At 35.8% G+C, this 16,026-nt stretch overlaps 1 pseudogene; it reads left to right on the plus strand.

Annotated features, from left to right (window-relative positions):
• Positions 1 to 3,157: 3,157 nt before the first annotated feature.
• On the plus strand, positions 3,158 to 4,143 carry LOC138161228 (ADP-ribosylation factor 1-like; annotated as a pseudogene).
• Positions 4,144 to 16,026: the final 11,883 nt, after the last annotated feature.

A 16,026-nucleotide genomic window follows, 5' to 3' on the forward strand; every position in this document is an offset into this window, starting at 1 on the left:
AAGTTTTTTCTTTGGTAGTTCCTTTACAGCTAGATCAATTTACTCTTCTGAGTTTAGGTTAAGATCTCTATCTGGTCTTCTGATGAGAAGGCACCATGTGTCTTGGAGTTTGCACCCTTGGTGGTAGCTGCTGTTGTTTTCAGGTGATAATATGTGAATTCTTTCCATTGAAATTTGATATTCTATGTTCAGAAATTCTTTGAAGTGCTATTCTTTTATTTCCTTAATTATAGTGCTAAGGATTTTTGTCCTGTTGTGTTCTTTTGGGAGATCTATGATCCTTAGATTGTCTCTATACATCTTGTTTTTAAGACTAATGTGTTTTGCTTACATAGTGAATATATTTCCTTTTAATGTTTTTGTCCATTAGTATGTACATATAGAATAGTCAGAACAAACAGACAATGAATTGGGCCTAAATTAAACAGGGGAAGGAAAGAGATGGATTACCTTTTAAAAAAAATTACAAAATTTTTCTTATAAAATTCTTTAAAAAAAAGATCCATATTTTCAAGACCATATTTGGCTTAAGTTGTTATGTGATTTTGAGATCTGAAATACCACAGCCTCCAAAAAATTGCAAATGATTATCACACCGAGGCATGAAAAGGGCGCAATATATAATCAATAAGGAATTTCAAATAAGAGTAGGAATTAAAGATGTTGTTAGACAAATAAAGGATGAGAACATGGGCTGACAGGTGGGTAGTCCATGCATTCTGATAATAACCATGAAATCTCAAGAGAAAGAAAAGGAAACCCCTCAGCACAATGGGTGGACCATCAGGGGAAAGCTAATGGAAGAATATGGACAGTAGTCATACAAGATGGATTGTGGGCTACACCACTAGAAGGAACTTCCAATTAAATGATATCATGATCTATTTCAGTATTTGAGAATTTTAGACTTCTGTTTCTGTCTTCAATGTCTTTGGAGTTTATGTCCAATAGTGGAATTTCTGGATAAAAGAGAACAATTACTTTAGTCATTCATAATGCCATATTGAATGCATCCTCTTCATTTAATAAGTAAGGAAACTGAAGTCCAGAGAATATATACTGTAAATTTTGTGTTTTCGTGTCCCTCCCCCTCCCCCAGTACTTGGTAGAGTAATACGCAAATATTTAACAAATATTAACAAGGCTTTTATTGACATTAATACTACTTAATATTAATTATATATTTTATATTTATATACGATTAATAAGGTTAATAAGGTTTAACAAATATTTGTTGTATTGTTAGAATAAGTGTTTAACAGGCCCATGTAAATGACAGCAAATTGAATTGTTATGAAGCAAAACCACACCTTCAATTTAAGTCTCAGGCCAGGATACCTTTATTCAGCAATTCTTGAAGATTGGGGAGGATAATTTCTCCTCCCCCCCTCCACACACACACACACACACACACACACACACACACACACACACACACACAAAGTACTGGGTTCTTTTACATAATGGTACAAACATTACTTTATTCTTTTTTTAAATAGGTGTTGCTACCTAGGTGTTACATACTGGAATACCTTGTGGTTAGCACAAAGGAAACAGTCAAAACAGTTAGTGGTAGTTTTACCAGCTAGTTTTTATGAGAAGTTTCCACAAGGATGCTAAAATTGAACAAAAAAGTTTATTAATGCTTACACTGACAAGCATTGCACAAAGCAATGGGGATACAGATGTAAAAAATGAGACAGTCCTTGCCATCAATGAGTTTCTATTCTAATGGGGAAATAACAAATATGAAAGAGTGGTGGTCAGAGAAGGAAGTTTTCTTCTGGAAAAAATGGGAATTAAAGAGTAGAGCAATATGTTAATTGAGACGCCTTTTCCAGAAGCTGTAGCAATATTTATCGTGTGCTGTTCAGGAGGTAGAAAGTAGGGAGAAGAGCAGAGAGCAGAAGTAAATAGATAGTGAGAGGTCAACTGGATAACACTAGAAGCATGCTCTAGTGATCTGTGGCAAATTAGTAGACTAGTGAATCATCAATCAGGATAGCTACAGGGTAGGTCTTCCAAAGCTGAGTAAATAAATCCCCCAGACCAATAGTCTTTGGAGGTCTGGTGATGCAGTGGGTACAGTGGCAAGGTATAAAATGAAGTTACTCATGATAAGATGAAATGAATATAAGGGTGGGATGTGAACAACTCAATCATTCACCTCGTCCCCACTTAAAATAACTAACAAGATGCTCTATACTCTGATACCTTTATCAGGTAAAAACATTTCTGTTGAATCAAAGATGTCTATGGGGAGCATACTAATGGGGGTTCACAGTTTGGGGTTTTTTTTTAGGTCCTTAATCAATTAGAAAGAAATGAAAGCCATCCAATGAAATGAAATAATGCTACACAGGAAGTACATTGGGATTGGTTGAAGAAACTCGGTCACGTCCTGTAGGGCTTGGATAAAATTGCAAGCAAATTTGCAATTCAGCATTTTAGTGGTCACCAGCTTGGAGAGAGCAGCTTTATATAAATTCCTAAGAATAAATTTCCTTAGGAGGAACAGGGGAGAAGGCAGAAAGAGGAGAGAACCTGTCTTTCCTCTACCAATTCTTGATCAGAGGAAGAATTTATGAACTTTGAAAGGTCAGAAGATTTTTGGATTTCCCATCATGTCATAGTATCCTGGAATACAGCAGCAAGGGAATGATGGCAATGTCTAGAACAGGAACTGAGGACAAACTAAACATATCTAGTACAGTCAGCTTTAGGACTTTACAAAAAGATTAGCATAAAGTTACACCACACCTAGGAGAAAACTTTATGGGGACTCAATTAAGAGCAGAAAAGGACTGCTAGAATGTAGGAGCTGTTAGTTACACCTTTTATCACATCAAGCTTGAGCCCACTTTCCTTAGAATGTTGTATGAATGTGTGGATGAAATTTCCATGTTAGGAGAATGTATCAATTGTTTTTATACTATCATTTTAGAAAATACCTACTTATATAGGCTAATTAATTCTGACTGATTAATATTAATTGAAATCAATAGGAGAGCTTCCCTGGCACTGACATGGCTGCCACCAGGAACCACAATTTAATGGGAACAAAACCAGTGCCTGTAAAGTGTTAAAAAACAAAAAACAAGAGTAGCAGTCACTTAAGAATTTCTTTCACCAACATTTATTGTATCACCCTTGGAACATGGAGAATATATTTGCTAACCTCTTTAAGGGGCTCTTTGGCAAAAAGAAAGGAAGGAAGGAAGGAAGGAAGGAAGGAAGGAAGGAAGGAAGGAAGGAAGGAAGGAAGGAAGGAAGGAAGGAAGGAAGGAAGGAAGGAAGGAAGGAAGGAAGGGAAAGAAAGAAAGGAAGGAAGAGAAAGAGAAAGAGAAAGAAAGAAAACAAAAGAAAGAAATAAGAAAGAAAGAAAGAAATGTGGATTCCTGTGGTTGGCCTGCCTGGTACAGGAAACACTACTATTTTGTACAAACTGGAACTGGGTAAAACAGTAAGTACTATACCCACTATTTCAGTGTAGAAACAGTAGAATACAAAATCATTAGCCCCACAGTGGAGGATGTAGGTGTCCAGAACAAGATCCAACCCCATAACATCACTTTGAGAATACACTAGGATTAATTTTTGTAGTTGATGTAATGGCAGAGAATGAGTGAATGAGTTCCAAGAAGAACTGATGAAACTGTCAGCAAAGGATCTTAGAACTTAAAGATTCTATCTTACTAGCATTTGCTTATAATCAGGATCTTCCTAATGCCACAAATTCATCTGAAATCATAAATAAACTGGGAATGAACTGGTACATTCTGGGCCAGAGGACCCCTATCACGGGGTTGCACCTTGAGCTGCTGCCCCCCTCCCTCCCCCCACCAAACACTGCTGCCCCTGATGCTGCCACCTCTGGGCAGTCTGCTGGGAGCTGGAGTCCCACAGCTGCCAGGGATTCAAATCTGCATAACTCAAATTTACATAAAGTCAGAACTACCTGTACACCCAAGCCATCTGTGCCACTAGTGGAAACAGGCTCTATGAAGGAGGGGACTGGTTGTTCAATTGGCTCCAAAAACAGAAATGAAACAGCAAAAGTTCCTCTTCTCTCTCCTTTTTATTTCCTCCTATTTGCCCTTTGCTTTACTGTAATGTGGCAAATTGTGCTACTTTGTGGCACTGAGTACTGAAATTTGTGTTTTTCCTCCCCTCTCTCATAGTATGCATTGCACAACATGGTAAATGTGGCAAATATAGGCCTGGAAACAGATTTCTTATTTAATATAAATAGTTTTTACTTCTGATAGGGCAGTTTCTGGCACTGTTATATAATAGTACTCAGTGGTTTGGGACTTTTTTATTGTTGAAAAGACCAACTCCCCATGTAGTATGAGGAAGGGATTTCATGCAGTTATACTTGGGTTGCTGGGGGCTAATACACAGTGGCAAAGAGAAATGCTGCTGCTACTGGTTTATGATAGAAGTCCTGAAATCCTTTTTGGTGCATGACTTTTAACTTGAACTCAATGCATTTTTTAAATAGTTGGAAAAAAAAAACTAAAAAGCAAAGCAAAATACTTGAAGGCACAGAAGGGAGATACGTGCTTAGTGTAGGTTTCAGTAACAACTTGAATTCCATGAACATTTTGTCAGTTTTTCTTTTGAAAGTTGAGAAATGATAAAAACAAAGTAACTGATCAATTGTCACATGATTAAAATGGAGATTCACGTATTTGGGTCTATGTATTTCATAGTGTTTCTGTTTATATTTGTGTTCACATGGATATTCATTAGGGGGAGAAAGAAACTTTGAGGTTGTGGTTCAGAGCTGGCTACACAATGAGAGCTTTAGATCTTCAAGCATAAATTGTTTATCAATAGATCCTGACCCCATCCCCACCTCCCACAGCTTAGGTCAGGCTGGGATTAGTTCTCCATCACACTTGAATAACTCTTAGGAAGGTGTAATGGGAATGTAAATTTTAAAGATCTTCCCTGCCCCTAGGCTAATGTGCACCTGAAGCCTGGGGTGGGAGACTTGTTTTTCAGTAGATACTTCTTGATTGGCCAGTTGGTCAGTAAGGTTGTTACATTCTCTGAGCCAGGAGAAGGCTATATAAGCCCTGATGTGTAGCTTTGTTTTGGGGCTCACTTTGAGAAGTGTTCTGTGATTTGACATGGATTCTGGGAAGCCGTTGTCCCGAACCCAGATGTTGATTTGGTATGGATGTAATGGTTGGACAGTTTGGAAAGCTGTCTACTTGATCTGTTTCTGTCTTGATAATTCTGCCTGTATACTTTGAAGTTCGGGGTGCTGACCTTTTTCCCCTAACCGAGGTAAACAATATATGTTTGCCTGATTAAAGTAAGCTTGTTAACCCATTTTGAGTTGCTTTCCTTTAACAAAGCAGATCTAAGAACCTGTGTTGGCAGCGACCCTGAGGACGCTTGGGGTGCTTGCTGCTACAGAAGGGTACAATGATGGCAGGTATAAATATTAAAAAGAGCTTTTTGACATATTTGGCAAACAAAAGACCAGTCTTTTAATTTTTGATCAAGTGTGTGGCACTTCTGTTTAGAACTACTCCAGATACCTCTCCACAGTAAGCAGACAGAACCTATGTTAGCTGCAAAGTTTGGTTGGAAATATTTCAAAGACACAGTCAAGAACACCAGACATTTCTCATTGGTGTCTAGGTTTAGAAAGAAAATAAATTGAGCATGAGAGCCTGTTTAGTCATTCCATTCTAGAATTATTTGGTCCCATTTTGGAACAATCTTCCTATCTGTATATGTGTGAAATCTACTTTAGTACCCTTCATACTACAAGGGTCAGATTTACTATCTGGAAGAAAAGAAAAGATCTTTACATTTTTTTTCTTTTTTATGTTGATAACAATTCTTTCCCATCAGGAAACTGTGGAAAAAATACAGTTTCCCTGATGAATACCTCATTTTTCAAACATTTAGAGAACTGAGTCAAATTTGTACAAATAAGAGTCATTCCTCAAATTCACAAATGGCACGAACAGGCAGTTTTCATAAGAAGAAATGAAAACTATCAATAATCATATAAAAATGCTTTTAATCACTATTTATTAGAGAAATGCAAATTAAAACAACTCCAAAGTACCAACTCATACTTATCAGATTGGCTACCATGACAGAAAAGGAAAATGACAAATGTTGGAGGGGGATGTGGAAAAATAGGCACATTAATGCATTATTGGTGCAGTTGTGAATTGGTCTGAGCATTCTGGAGAACTATTTGAAACTATGCCCAAAGGGTTATAAGACTGAGCATACCCTTTGACCCAGTAATACCACTACTAAGAGATCAAAGAAAAAGGAAAAGGATACACACACACACACACACACACACACACACACACACATACACATACATATTTATAGCAGCTTTCAGTGGTGGCAAAATCTGGAAATTGGGAGAGGTTTCTGGGAATATGGCAGAGTAGATCAGAAAATTCTAAGCTTTTCAGCTTTCCCTACAAACAAGACAAAATTGTACCCCAGGACGAACATAGAGTGGTAAAAATAAACAAGAATTTGGGGTAGAACAGTGGTCCTCCTGGGACAGCCAAGAGAAAATCCAAAGAAAAATTCCAGGACCATGGTTTGTCCCTGTAAAGAGTAAACACCCCCAGCTTAGTTCTACTGAAATAGCAAGCTGTGAGCTATCTGGGTTGGAAGGTAGCTTGGCCTCAACCAGAGGAATTTTCACTTCCCAGACAGTGTAGGGAGTCTGTGTCTGAGCTGGAGAAGATTAAGGGAATTTCTACTGATAAGGAACACCAGACCCTTCTATGCTGCTGAGATGCAGCCCTAGGCGAGAAGCAACCAGCACACACCTTGTGAGTGCAGAAGCACTGGGGTGAGGACACTGCTGGCTGCTGTCATCTTTAGGAGGGTGGAGTTCTTGATTCTGGTTCTAGGTCAGAGGGGAGAACTGAAGGAGGATCTTAGTCCAGAGGCAAAAAACATCCTCCATAGCCCAGGAGTAAAGGTGTTTACAAAAAATAAGCTGCTAGAAATTAAAAAATAAGCAGGCAAAGGAGAAAGAATCCAACCATAGAAAATTACTATTGGAATAGAAAAAACTGGAGTTCATCTTCAAAGGATGATACTGAGAGGGGAAAAAAGCCTCTCTTACCCCCAAAGAGTAATTCATAGAAAAAATTGTATAAGTCTTTAAAAATCAAAGGAGAGAGATTGAGGGGAAATTAAATTAAAAAATAAGAACAATCCAAGAAAAACAAGATTATAAAAAGAAAGTCAACCAATTAGAAAAGAAGATTCAGAATCTTAAGGAAGAAAATAACTCCTTGAAATTTAGAATTGGGCAAGGAGAAGCCAGTGAAGTTATGAGACCAATAATAAAATATAAAGAATGAAAAAATAGAAGAGAATATATAGCATTTTGTAACAGCAAGCATCCTAGCATACCCAAGGTGGTTGCAAGCACAGGTTCTTTGATCTGCTTTTCTAAATGAAAATAACTCAAAATACAAACAGGAAGTACAAGCAGACAAAAAATACAGACAGAGAAAATAACACAGTTCAACAGACCAATAGACAGGACTTCTAGCTATCTGACCATACATAGTTAGTTACCAGAGAGAGAAGCACCAACATCTGGGTTTTCAAAGCTGGGGGGCTCAAAGACTGACCAGAGTCTCATCTGGCCAAATCACACAACTCTTTCCCTAAGTGATCCCCAAAGCAAAACCTCACCTCACATCAGGGTATACATACATACATACATACATACATACATACATACATACATACATACATACATACATACACACATACACACACATACACATACATAGATACACATACACATATATACACATACATACATATATGTGTATGTATGTGTGTGTATATAACACATACACCCCTTAATGGACCTCACTTGGAGTCCAGTGGGTCATCTGACCCACTGCCTAATTACAAAGTAACAAAAGGTGTGTCTTCCTGAAAAACAAGCCTCCCTTAAGCAAGCTTCTCTTGGGCTCCAAGTGAGGTCCATTAAGGGGCAGGGAAGATCTTCAAATTCCCTCACCATTACACATATCATAAGAAAAACAATTGATCTGGAAAACACATCAAAAAGAGAAAACACAAGAATAAGACTACCTGAAAGCTACAACCAAAAAAGGAATCTTGATACAATAATACAAGAAATAATTAAAGAAAATTTTCCTGAAATGTTAGAATAAGAGGGAAAAATAGAAATAGAAACATTCACTCATCACCACCTGAAAGAGATCTTACAAGGAAAACATAGAAATATCATAGTCAAATTCTGTAACCCCAGCTCAAGGAAAAAATATGAGCAACAAGAAAAAAAAAACAATTTAAACATGGCAGTATCACAATTAGAATCATACAAGAACTAGCAGCAAAAACACTAAAAGATCACAGGTCTTGGAACACTAATATATTGAAGAGCAAAAGAACTGGGATAACACCTGAAAATATCATGCCCAGCAAAGTTAAGCATAATCCTGAATGAAAAGAAATGGATATTTAATGAATTGCCAGACTTTCAGGATTTTGTTAAAAATAATAACAAAAAGAAAATCTGAAACTTAACAAAGTATTTGACATATAAGATCCTAGAAATATAAGATACATATCAAAGACTAATTACAAAGGACAGACTTTATTTTTCATATGAGGAAGTGTAAAGATTGCTATTAGTCTAAGATTGTTATTAGTAATTGGGTAGTTCAAAAGAAAGATTGGGGGAGAAGTGAGTATGATAGAATTCTAAAAAGTAAAACCATTTAGGAAAAGGTAAAAAGAATAATGATCTTATACAAATGAGGTGGGGTGGCTAGGTGGCGCAGTGAATAGAGCACCAGCCCTGGAGTCAGGAGGACCTGAGTTCGGATCTGGCCTCAGATACTTAACACACTTACTAGCCATGTGACTTTGGGTAAGTCACTTAACCCCAATTTCCCTCCAAAAAGTAAAAAAAAAAAAAGCAAATGAGGTGCGAGAGGAAGAAGTAACAGAGGAACTAGATGGGGGAGGGGGCTGGTAGTTCTAGAACCTACTTTATTCAGGAATGGGTTTAAGAAGGAACAATATACATCTATTTAGAAAAGTATAAAAGTCTTCTAAATTCATAAGGAAGTAAAAGCCTTGGGGCAGGGGGAAGTATAAGGGAGGGATTTTTAGAAGGGAGAGTGAGGGAACAGGATGGGGAATATATAGAAGGGTGTTTAGATGAAGAAGAATGGGAGCATAACATAGGGATCCTGGGGGTGGGGGGCAGGTTATGTAACAGGAAGGCAAGGTAGCAGGTAGAAGTAAAGGGGAGGAGTCAGAAAGGATAGGAAATAAGAGATACACAAAAACATAAAATAAAGAACAGGATTAGAATTTATTAGGCAATAAAAAAGCAGGGGTAGTGATCATGATTTCAAAGTTAAAGTTAAAATAGATTTAAAAGAGAAAAATAAGGAAACTACACTATATGTCAATCAATATTGTTTTAGACTATTTAAAATAACTAAACAGTATAGGGTTGGAATATTGATTGCTGTGGTGTAGGAAATGACAAGTTGGTGAACTTAGAAAAATTAAGAAAGACTCAGACTTATGAAGGAAGAGACTATCCATCCTCAGAAAAAATAAAGGACAAATAAGTATAGTATAGTCTTACATAGACGTATATGTCTTTATGAGTATGATTATAGATATCTAAATATATGTATGTATGTGTATATGTATACATATATATATTTGTGTGTATATTTGTATATGTATATGTATATATGTGTGTATATGTGTGCATACATACACATACCTATCCACACTTAATTATAGCATTCTTGTGGGAGGCAGGGGAGGAAGGGGTGGGGGGGAAAACAAAGTAAAAAGTGCACAGCAGAGAACAAAAGAAAACTTACAAGGCATCAAGGAGAAGATGGATAGTTCTGAACATAATGTATGGTATTTATTTTACAGGCTTTCTTGAAATGGAAATTTATTGTACATTTTGAATCCTCTCATGTTCTGCTGTGTACATGACTGTTTCTTTTCTTATTTTGTATTTGTTTTAATATTTAAGTTAATAATATTTCTTATTCTTTTCTTGTTGTATATTTAAGTTTTAGTATTTAAGTTTAAAATTAAACAAATGTTTTTAAAAATTGGAAATTGAGAGGATACCCATCAACTGGGGAATGGCTGAACAAGCTGTGGTATATAATTGTAATGGAATAATATTGAGCTATAAGAAATTTTGAGGAGAATAGTTTCAGAAAAACCTGTGAAGGCTTATATGAACTGATACAAAATGAAGTGAGCAGAACCAAAAGCTCATTGTACATAGTAACTGTATAGTAAAGATGATCAACTGAGAAAGATTTAGCTACTTTGGTAAATACAATAATCCAAGACAATTCCAAATGCCTCATGATAGAAAATGCTTTCTACTTTAAGAGATAGAGAACTGATGAAACATGAGTGTGAATTGAAGCATATTGTTTTTCACCTTATTTGTTTTACTTTTTTTTTCAACATGGTTAATATGGAACTATATTTTACATGACTTTGCATGTGAAAATAAAAAATTTTTTAAAAGCTACATTGTCATTTTCCCAGGGAGACAGATGCAGTTGTGCATGGCACTAAATCATCCCCTCTAAAAGCAGGCTTTATCCATAGAGGTTCTTATAACCCCCCTTAAGGCCCACACATTGGAACTAGCTGCAAGGAAATGATTTCCTAGAAGGTTGCAAATAGCGATAAGAGTAGGTACAGATGTACTGAGAATATACTTATGCAAATTACAATATTTTTGAAAGTCATGTTGCAAGGTACATGAAGCTGGTCACAAGGACAGATAGCCCAAATAGTTTATACTATTTATCAATGTTGCCCATAATTTTATATCACTATACCAGTGTGGATTCATGAGCTATAATATTAAAGGAAATTCTCCCCTCCTAACCCTTCAGGGCTACATCCAAAACTCTGAGAAATATGGCAGAGCACTGGGGACCCAACCTGCTAGTCTGAAGATGGATTAGGAGAGGGAGCCTTGAGTTTGTGTTACATATGTGGGGACCAAATAGGTTTCCATATAGACCTACCTTATATAAGTGTAACTTGTTTTCCCAAATAAATTACAAATTCATTAAGGGAAAGTATCTCAAAAATCACAGAATATTAGAATGAGAAGGGACTTTAGAGATCATCTAGTCTAGCCCTCTGATTTAATAGATAAGGAAAAGGAGAGACAAAGAGATACTGGACCCAAATCACACAATAAGTGAAAAAAAAAACTTGGTGTGGAATCCATCCAAGCATCCAAGTCCTGAATCCTTTTTATTCAGTATTGTGTAGTTGATAGTGTTGGCCACTAAGCCAGAAAGACCTATGTTTGAATCCTGTTTCAGATATATTCAAGCTACATGGCCCTAAGCAAGTATTGAATATCTCTCAAGTCATGATGAGGGTCAAATAAGAATATATTTAAAGTGCTTTAAAGCACTACATAATTTCAGTTATTATTCTTTATAACTGAGCTGCTTCAAAACCTCCCGTCTCAGTAACTGTCATTGTTCATTGCTAACAAAGATAAACATGTTTAAGGCTGGTTCTTCTGTTGATTGTATGGGTTAATTGGTGACATAATTTGTGTTATATATGAGGGAATGAAGAGGGCTTTAGCAGTAAAAACATTTTTTGTGTAACAAACTGTCAAGGAAATAGTTTAGCAGTGATATATTCAAAACCAAGAGCTTTATTTATTTATCTTTACCTCAAATTTAACAGAATTCAATGCTTTCTCTCCCTCCTTCCAACGCAAGAAGCTTCTGAAAGACCTTATTTCTATCAAAGGTACCACTCTCCTTCCAGTCTTCCAAATTTTCAATCCTAGAGTCCTCAACGTTTTTGTTTTTATTTTATTTTGAACTTAGACACCAAAAAAGGAGCATTCACATATACACAGCAGAATTTATAATAAAAAAGGGGGAGGGGCAATATGGAATTCTATATGAAACCTGTGGACCTCCCATCTCCACAAAGTCCTGGGTTGAGGGTTTCATCTCATAATTTTTCATTTGAATCCTGCTTGATCTTCATAATTTTGTTAATTCACTTTCAAATTTTTGGTTTGTAGTTCTTTCCATTTACATTGTTGTAGTTATTGTATATATTATTTCCTTGGCTCTACTTACTTCACTCTGTAGCAGTTCATATAGATCTTTCCATGCTTCTTTGTATACATCAATGTAATGGTAATGGTAATTTGAAGATCTTCCCTGCTCCTAAATAGGCCAAATGTAATCATGTGAAGCCCATGAAGGGAGGAGCTTGCTGAAAGGGTGGAACAGGAAGCATGGAGCAGGAAGTAGCAGGGGGAGAGCCAGAAGAGAACTAGGAGAAAGCAGCAGGTAGGCAGAGCAGCTAGTGTGAGAAAGGGGCATTTGGGCTTGAGGGGGCCTGTTTTGTTTTGAAGGCCTGATGGAAGGAAGGCTTATGAATATTGGTTCTCACTGCATTGGACATGTATACCAAATTCTTGGTTGCTATGATGGCTTTCTGGTGTTGGGATTCAACTTTCTGGTGTTAGAATAAATGTTTTGGTTCTGTCTTCCATGTGGAGAGTCTGTTACATTCAGTGATTCACAACTACACCAACATATTCATAGCCACCATGGGTGCTGTGGATATCATGCATTAGCATTATAATCATACATGTATCTTAAAAAACAAAATATTCCATTAATTTCACATGCCACAGTTTATTTACCGTGTTTCCCTGATAATAAGACCTATCCCGAAAATAAGCCCTCCCCTTACTGTGTAAGATTCCTCTAAAATAAGCCCTCTCCCAAAAATAAGCCCTATTGAGATTGCTGCTGTATGCACCGCCCCCCCGTGAAACGCATGCCGCGCTCCGAGCTGCATCCAATCAGAGCTGCAGCAGTGAGCGCGTCATCCTGTTCTTCCCCAGTGATTTGCTTATTGAATAAAGGTACATTTTTTTGTTCACATTTACCTGTTTATTAAAATTGCTGTCAATGTTCATTAAAATAAGCCCTCCCCTGAAAATAAGCCCTCTGGTGTTTTTCTGTCCAAAAAAATTAATAAGACAGTGTCTTATTATCGGGGAAACACGGTAGCAATTCTTCAATCAATGAACATCTAATTTGTTTTCAATTTTTTGCTATTACCTAAACTGCTGCTATAAATATTTTAGAGTATATAGGGATTTTCTTCTTATCATTGTTTCCTTAGATTAGAAGTAATTGAGTAATTGGTTCAAAGGACATGGACATTGCAGTTTCTTTGTTTGCATAATTTCAAATTGCATTCCAAAATGCTTATACTATTTTACAGCTCTACCAACAATGTTTATTTTGCCTGATATTTCAAAACCTCTCCGACATTGACTGATGCCAGCAAAAAATAAAATAAGGTCAATTTTCTGGTTATGAAGTAAAAACTCAAAGTTATTTGGATTTACATTTTTCTTATTAGTGACTTAGAGCATTCTTTCATGAGGTTGTGAATGCCTCACAATTCTACATTTGAGATCAGTTTGTTTTATTCTTTGACCATTTATCAGTTGCAGAATGGCTATTAGTACTATATATATTTATTGTTTAACATGTCTTAGACAACAAACCTTTATCAGAGAAATTTGATACAAAGTTTTTGTTTTGTTTGCCATACAACCACTTTCTTTCTTATCCTAGATACATTGGTATTGTCTCTGCAGAAAATTTTTCATTTCAAGTGATCAGAATTATCAATTTCATCTTTTGAAACTGCCTGTCTCTCTCCTTTGGTTAAGAACACATCTCCCATTTATTGTTATGAAAGGTATATAAGCTGTTTCTCTTTTAACTTTTTTAATAGTATGATCTTTAATAATAAGGTTGCACATCCATTTAGAATATATTGTGGATTGTAATGCAAGATACTGGTCTAAACCTACTTGCTTTCCAGTTTTCCCAGTTCTTACCAAATAAAGGAATTTTTCCCTAGGTAATTTGTTCTTCAGTTCATCAATTACTGGGTTATTGAGTTCTATTGTTTATTAATCTCCCTTGTCTAGTCGCTTTCACTGACCTATTCTTTAATTAGTACCATATGATTTTGATGACTGCCACTTTACAATGTAGTTTGAGGTCAGGAAGCACTATTTCCCTTACATCTTTGATTATTTCTCTTGATATTTTGGATCTATTATTTTTTTTCCAAATGAATGTGCTTTAAAAGTTAAATTTCTATGAAGTATTCTCTTTGTAAATTGATTGGTATAGCATTAAAAATGTAATTGATTTTGGTAATGCTATCATTTTTATTATATTGGCATGGTCTAGCCATAAACACTGAATATTTCTATATAAGTTGTTCTTAATTTTTTTAAGGAATATCTTGCAAGTCTTTGGGGTGCTTTGAGGATGATCCTCAGATATTTAATGCATTTTGTAGTTATTTGGAATGGGATTTCCATTTCTATTATTCCTTTTGTTATTATTATAATATAGAAATGCTGGTTTTTCAGAAAAATGACAAATGCTGGAGAGGATGTGGGCAAATTGGAACACTAATGCATTGCTGGTGGAGTTGTGAACTGATCCAGCCTTTCTGGAGAGCAATCTGGAATTACGCCCAAAGGGCTACCCTTTGACCCAGCAATACCACTTCTAGAGTTATATCCCAAAAAGATCATAGAAGTGGGAGGAATATAATTGGGCAAATGACTCCTTATAATTGCTTTAATTTCATCTTCATTAGTGGCATGTTCACCCTTTTCATTTTTAATACTAGTGATTTGGTTTACTTCCTTTTAAAATTCAAATTAACCAATGGTTTATCTAATTCCCCTCCCTCTCCCCATAAAACCAACTCCTGGTTTTATTTTTTAATTCAATGGTTTTACCCTAGGTTTTATTAATCTCACCTTTAATGTTTGGGACTTCTGATTTAGTGTTTAATTGGGGATTTTTAGTCTGTTCTTTTTCTAGTTTCTTTTTTAAATTGCATATCCAATTCATTGGTCTACTCCTGCTCTATTAATCTAAGCATTTAGAGATATAAATTTTCCTCTGATGACTGCTTTTCCTGGATCCCATAGGTTTTGATATGCTGTCTTATTGTCATTTTCTTCAATGAAATTATTGTTTCTATTTGTTCTTTAACCCACTCATTCTTTAAGATTAGGCTGTTTAATCTCTGGTTGGTTTTTAAGCTATGTTTCCATGGTCCTTTACAAATGTAATTTTTATAGCACTGTGATCTTAAAAAGATACCTTTAATACTTCTGCTTTTAACTATAAAAGTTTTATGTCCTAATATATGGCCAATCTTTGCAAAAGTGAACTGCTGAGAAAAAAATAAATGTGTATTCCTTTCTATTTGCATTAAATTCTCTCATCTGTCATTCACTTCTTTGACTTCTCATTTATTTTTTGGTTAGATTTATCTAGTTCTGAGAGGGGAAGATTAAAATCCCCCACTATTACAGTACTACTATCTATCTCCACCTGTAATTCATTTAACTTTTCTTTTAAAAATGTAGATGCTATAGTATTTTGGTGCACAGAGGTTCAATATTGATATTGCTTCATTGTCTACAGTGCCTTTTATCAAAATGTAGTTACCCTATTTATCTTTTAATTAAATCTACTTTAGCCTTAACTTTGAGATCATGATTGCTAGCCTTGTCTTTTTTCCTCAGCCGAAGTGTAATAAATTCTACTCCAACCCTCCATTTTAACTCTGTGTGCACCTCTCAATCTTAAATGTATTTCTTTAAACAACATATTGGTGAACTCTGATTTTTAATCCATTCTGCTATTCATTTCCATTTAATGGGTAAGTTCATCCCATTCACATTCAAAGTTATAATTACTATTTGTGAATTTCCTTCCATTCCATTTTTACTCACTATTGCACTTCTCAGCCATTTTCTTTTACCTATCCCTATTGTCTTTTCCTCTCCCCTTATCCTCCTATTCCTTATTCATTTGACCCCAGAAAGATTCCCTCCCTTATCATCTC

This window comes from Petaurus breviceps, unplaced genomic scaffold, assembly GCF_028583685.1.
Source record: "Petaurus breviceps papuanus isolate PSGF00001 unplaced genomic scaffold, PetGlider_PUasm1.0 118, whole genome shotgun sequence".
NCBI lineage: Eukaryota > Metazoa > Chordata > Mammalia > Diprotodontia > Petauridae > Petaurus > Petaurus breviceps.